Source organism: Bos indicus x Bos taurus, chromosome 10 (genome assembly GCF_003369695.1).
Source record: "Bos indicus x Bos taurus breed Angus x Brahman F1 hybrid chromosome 10, Bos_hybrid_MaternalHap_v2.0, whole genome shotgun sequence".
Classification (NCBI taxonomy): Eukaryota; Metazoa; Chordata; class Mammalia; order Artiodactyla; family Bovidae; genus Bos; species Bos indicus x Bos taurus.
The window spans coordinates 102,593,590-102,599,945 of record NC_040085.1 but is presented as its reverse complement, the minus strand read 5'-3'; positions in this window follow the sequence as shown (position 1 = coordinate 102,599,945).

Here is a 6,356-nt window from a genome sequence, read left to right as displayed (position 1 = left end):
GTCTTCACTTTCACTTTTCACTTTCATGCACTGGAGGAGGAAATGGCAACCCACTCCAGTGTTCTTGCCTGGAGAATCCCAGGGACGGGGGAGCCTGGTGGGCTGCCGTCTATGGGGTCGCACAGAGTCGGACATGACTGAAGCGACTTAGCAGCAGCAGCAGCAGCGAGTAAAGAACAGCAACAAAGGAGCTGGAAGAGGGGAGGAGGAATTACGTCCTTAGGCTTCAGGAGGAGTGTGGCCCTGCTGACGCCTTTATTTAGAACTTCTGCCCTTCAGGACTGTGAGAGGACGCATTTCTGCTGTTTTTAGCCGCCCCTTTTGTGATGAATTGTTGCAGCAGCTGGAAGAGACTAACATGAGCCCAGACAGTTGGAGACTGTCTCCGACTTGGTGGGGCTGTCAATCACCATCTCAGACCTAGGTGACCAACCAATATACCCCAACACCATGATTGGAGTCTTTGGTTTGAGACGGTCACTGCAATGGACTGAATACTTCTATGTCCCCAAAATTCATGTATTGAAATCTTAACCCTAATATGTTGCTGTTAGAAGGCAGGGCCTCGGGGAGCTTATTTGGGCATGAGAGTGGAGCCCTCATGAATCAATCAGCACCCTGATAAGACCCTAGAGAACTCTCCTTCCCCTTCTCTCATGTGAGGACATAGCAATAAGACAGCCATTTACAAGCTGGGAGCTGGGCTTTCATCAGACACCAAGTCCGCCGGCGCCTTGATCTTGGACTTGCCCATCTCCAGAGCTGTGAGAAGTAAATGTTTACTGTTTAAGCCACCTCGTCTGTGCTACTTTTGTTTTAGTGGAGCCAACAGACTAAGACAGTCCCAGGAGAGAGCTGGCTCGTGAAAGAGCCAACGGAGAAGGAAGCAGACGCAGGGATGTAAGGGAGAGCCGGGCCTCAAGGATGTCCGCTCTGGACCCACAAAGAACCACGTTTAAACACAGATCTCCCTCTAGACGTCCGAGTCAGTACATCCGTCTCTCCTGCAGAAGTCAGTCTGAGGCCGAGTTGTCACCTGCAAACCTCCCGGGTCCCGACGCGCACACTGTCGGGTGTCGGATCCCAGCAGACGTTCTCAGCCACGGCGGAGCCCGGGCTCGGAGGAGAAGCAGAGGTCCCGGGGGTGATGGGGTAAGGCTTCTCGGGGTCTGGGCCACTAGACCTGCCTCGGTCCACCGAGCTGGACAGACAGCCAGTTGCCTTATTGGACAGGACTCAGCATTGCAGACTGTATTGGGAAGCAAGCACATTTCAAGTACAGTAAGTAACATTGCGTCGTATTAATAACACACAAGGCCGTCTTCTGCCAAACACAAAGCTTTGCTTCTGCTTGACCACAGCATCAGAGTGAGTTGCAACCAGCCCTTCTGGGATACCGCGGGTTCCCTTCCGGCAGCACTTTGTCCAGCCTCAGGGTACTCCCGGCTGAGGAAAGCCAGGCTGTTGGCAGAAAGTCGAATCCGCCTCAAATCAATACGCAGCTACCCGCACGGGGACCCCAGTTCCAACCTTGGGCCTTGAGTCCCGCTGTATGTGAACCCTGAGTCAAATGCAATCACGCACGAGTGCAGGACCCCGGAGTCCAGAGGAAGCAGCTGTGAGAAGGGCCCGGGCGCGTCCCTGTGCTTGACCCCCGGGAGCGCGCTAGTCAGGGCCTCTGTTGCGTCCTGGGTCAGCTGGATGTGCCGTTCCTGAACGTCTGATTATTAAAGCCAAATGATGCCTCTATTTAAAAATCAGACACACCCAGAAGAGCTGTTACAAGGCACCTTCACTTAGTGTGCTGGGCTTTATAAGAGTTAAAGGTTTCTGAAAAAACGGTGGGTTGGGACTTCCCTGACGGTCCAGCGGTTGGGAAGCTGCCTCCAGGGCAGAGGGTGTGGGTTTGATCCCTGGGTGGGGAAGTGAGTCCACGTGCCACAGGGTAACAATTCACAGAGGCTGAGTCCAGGTGCCTCACTGAGAGAGAAGCCCACCCACTGCCGCAGAAGACCCAGAGAGCCACAACTAGGGCAGGATGCAGCCATAAATGAATTCATTAATTTAAAAAATTGATGCTGGAGGGGTTTGGGGCAGGAGGAGAAAGGGACGACAGAGGATGAGATGGCTGGATGGCATCACCAACTCGATGGACGTGAGTCTGAGTGAACTCCGGGAGTTGGTGATGGACAGGGAGGCCTGGCGTGCTGTGATTCATGGGGTCGCGAAGAGTCGGACACGACTGAGTGACTGAACTGGACTGAATTAAAAAAAAAAAAAGATGGGCTTCTTTGGCCATTTATAGAGCACCTTCTGTGTGCTGGCAACACACTTAAGCCTCAGAACTGCCAGTGTGGAAAGAGGTTCGTGACACTGTGATGACAGGACCAGGCAGTTATGGTCTGGAGGTCCGCACGAGCTGACTTGACAGCTGGGAGTTAGCCCCAGGCGGGAGGGAGGAGGAGTCACCAAAGCAACTCCCTGTCCGAGCGTTTGGGGAGCACTGAGGAGCGGGAGGGGGCTCTGAGCAGACAGCCCTGGCAGGACGGCCCAGGGAGCCCTGCTCGGACCCTGGATGAAGTTCGCACTCCTTCAGGCATCACGCACCCTTCCCGATCCACTTCTTGTCTACCTTCCCAGCTCCTCTCCACGTTCACTCCCCGGGTGCCAGCCACTCGGGCTGCTGCTGTCACGCCTCCGACACACCTCTGCTCCCAGAAAGAGGGAGTCAGAGCAGGGAGGAAAAGCACTGTCTGGACCTGGAGTATGGCTCTCTCTAGTGACTTCAGTCTGGGCACTGATCCTGAGAACAGAAGGCAGATTGCAACGGGTGATGGAGGGCGGCCCAGCCAGCCAGGCAGTGCAGATGATTCTTTCAAGAAGGTTCGCCACGACGGGCGAGAGAAAGGGAAACTGAGGAGAGAGGTTAGAAGTCTGGGATCAAGAACAGGGTATTTATTTTTCAGGCTGGAGAGACTGAACACGTACCTATGAGAAGTCTTGGTGGAGAAGAGGCTGAGGGTGGAAGAGAAACGACTGGAGGCTCCAGGGGTACAAGGGGAAGCGGCCGTGGGCTGGGGCACAGCCCTCACTTGGCATGGGGGAGGAGAGGAAGAGCAGGGGATGCGTTGGTGGTTGAGCAGGAGGACTTCAAGAGAGGTTCCTGGGACCTTAATCCTGTTCAGTTTTATCAATGGACAAGGTGGGTTCTCCGTCAATGGCAATGACAGTGAAATGCAAGTTCAGAAGGGTTGGGGGCTGCCCTGGGACTCGGTGGTGAAGAATCTGCCTACCAGTGCAGGAGACTCAGGACTGATCCCTGGGTTGGGAGGCGCCCACGCGCTCGGAGCAGCTGAGTCCATCCACGGGTCATGACTACTGAGCCTGTGCTCTGTGGCCGGGAGCCACGACTACTGAAGCCTGAGCGCCCCAGAGCCTGTGCTCCACAATCAGAGCAGCCGCTGCAGTGAAAAGCCCTCACACCGCAAGTGCAGCGTAGTCCCCCTTGCGGAAACTAGAGAAAAGCCTGAGCAGCAACAAAGACTCAGAACAACAAAAACGAATAAATAAGTAAATTTAGAAGATTATTTTAAAAAAGAAGCAGCATTGATGGGGGGCTTCCCTGGTGGTTCAGTGGCTAAGACTCAAAGCTCCCAGTGCAGGGGCCTGGGTTGGATCCCTGGCCGGGGAACTAGAGCCTGCATGCGGCAACCGAGCTACCGCACTGCAACGACCACAGAGCACAAGGGTCCCGAGCACCGCAGCTAACACCTGCCTGGCACCAGCCAGATAAACAAAGAATAAACAAGTCCTAAAAAGGAGAGGGTTAATGAAAGAGATCAGTCAGGAGGAGATGCCAGTGGCAACGGACAGGGCAGGACCTAGGGATCCCTGGAAGGGTTTCCTTGAGCCCCAGGGAGGCGACGGCCCAGAAAGTCATGGTCGAGCCGTCCCAGCAGCAGCAGGCAGCACCCCAGTCAGCACCCCGGGGAGGAGCACGGCAGAAACGTCCTAGGAGTGGGGTTCGGCCGGGCGGAAGGACAAGTGCACAAGAGTGGTCAGAGAGTGATGCCGGCTAGAGACAGACGATAACCACCACAGTCAAACAAGCTGACCCCTGAGGTAGCAACAGTCACCGGCTCAGGCGTTTGGCAGAGGGATCACAGTCTCTTCCGTGTAGACCAGATGCTCTTCAACAAGAAAGGGCCTGGGGGCAGACAGAGTAATGATGGAAAAGCAGGATGTTTAGACTCAGACAGATGTGGGTCTTTACTATTTCTCTCTCTCAGCTCAACATTTTTGTCTATGAAGCATGAAATCCTTTATATTAATCCTTTGCAGAGATTAGAAGGATTAAACACAATGATTAGTGAGAGTGGCTCAGTCGTGTCCAACTCTTCGTGACCCCATGGACTATACAGTCCATGGGATTCTCCAGGCCAGAACACTGGAGTGGGCAGCCCTTCCCTTCTCTAGGGGATCTTCCCCACCCAGGTCTCTGGCATCGCGGGTGGATTCTTTACCAGCTGAGCCACCGGGGAAGCCCTGAGTAATTCTTAGGTTGTGAACTCCAATAGCTGCCTTGTTGTTTACTGTTCCAACTTCTGCTTCTCGTAGGTGCCTGGCACATAGTAGGCCCTCAACAAATACAAATTTCCTTCTTCATCTCTTAGGCAGAACTCATCACTGCACCTTCTCCGGCCCTGGAGTAAGCTCCCCTGAAACAAGCGGCCGTCTCTGCCTTGACCTGTCCCATCTCAGCTACTTGCGGTAATGAGAATGGGACGTTGACCACACTCCTTTCACCAAGCCACGCTGTCCCTTAACTTTGACTTCAGGGAGGTATACGTCATGACGGTTGAACTCTAAGATCACAGAGGTTCAGGACACGTGGCTGCCCGTCCGTCCACCCAACAAGTGACCTGGCTTCTTTATCACAGCTTTGTGGGCTCACAGATAATTCCTGATGTGGTGGGAATATGGTTCCCTCCTCAGCACATGCAAAGATAGAGTCCTGGGGACTGGACGGCACACAGGTCCCCTTCCTCATGGGGACTGGACGGCGTACAGGTGCCCTTCCCCAACCAGCCGCCAGAGACCCGAGGTCCCAGGGATAGTGCCTCTCTAGAGACAAGGGAGTGTGAAATTTGCTTAGCATATTGAGAAAGTTATCAAAAAATCCAGAAGGAAAAACATGTAAAACAGAGCCCAGTGCCACTCTTGCTGGGAGATTCGGGCAGTGAAGGAACAAGTTGTTGTCCAATTCAGGGCCCAGTCGGTCTGACCAGCCTGCTGGACAGCATCTCACTGTCAACAGAGATATTTATCTGAAATATGGAGCCAAGAGCCACCCGTGAATTTTGCTAAAGAAACTCAAGAGTAAAGCAGGCATCCAGTAGATAAGATACAGAGCACCAATAGGCTGAGAAACCGGCAGGCAGAGACGATGTCAATGACTTCAAATTCAGAGCATGCATCTCTGGCAACACGGCATAGAGATGGCGAACTAGTCTCAATTTCCACTCTCCCTTTCTTCCTTTTAACAGGAGAATAAGTTTTAGTTGAGCATATTTAGTTGGCCCAGTCACAGGATATGTTTCCCAGAACTCACCTGCAACTTCAGGGCCCAAGCTCTGGTCAATTGGAGGACGCGAACAACCTCTGAGCAATGGCCTTTAGAAGGGGGTTGGGAGTTTCCTGGTGGTCAAGTGGGTGGGACTCCCCAACTTCACTGCTGTGGGTACAGGTTCAACCCCTGGTTAGGGAACTGAGATCCCACATGCCAGCAGCATGGCCAAAATAAATAAATAAATTAAATAAATAACCTAAGTAATTATTAAAAAGAGAAGGGGCTGTTGGCTGTCCATCACCCTTTCCTCCTCTTTCTCTAGGTGGGAGCAGGAGGGGGACATGAAGCTGAGCCAGCTTTGGGGGTGCAGAAGAGGGCTTCGTGGAGGATGGGGAACAACACGATGGAGGGAGCCTGGGCTCCTGAATGACCCTGCGGAGCAGAGCTGTTCACCTGTCCTGGACTGACTAGGCTCCTCTTAGCTATGAGGTGAAGGAGAAATACATTTCTATCCTTTATGGGGTCTTTTTGTTACAACTTAGCCTGTACCCCAAATAATATGGAGCATTTCCCAAAGGAATAGATAGCAATCATTTTGTACTGATAGTAATATTTATTGGGGGTTTCCCTGATGGCTTAGCAGGTAAAGAATCTACCTGCAATATAGGAGCCTCAGGAGATGCAGGTTCAATCCCTGGGCCGGGAAGATCCCCTGGAGAAGGGAATACAGCCCACTTCAGTATTCTTGCCTGGAGAATCCCGTGGACAGAGGAGCCTGGTGGGCTAC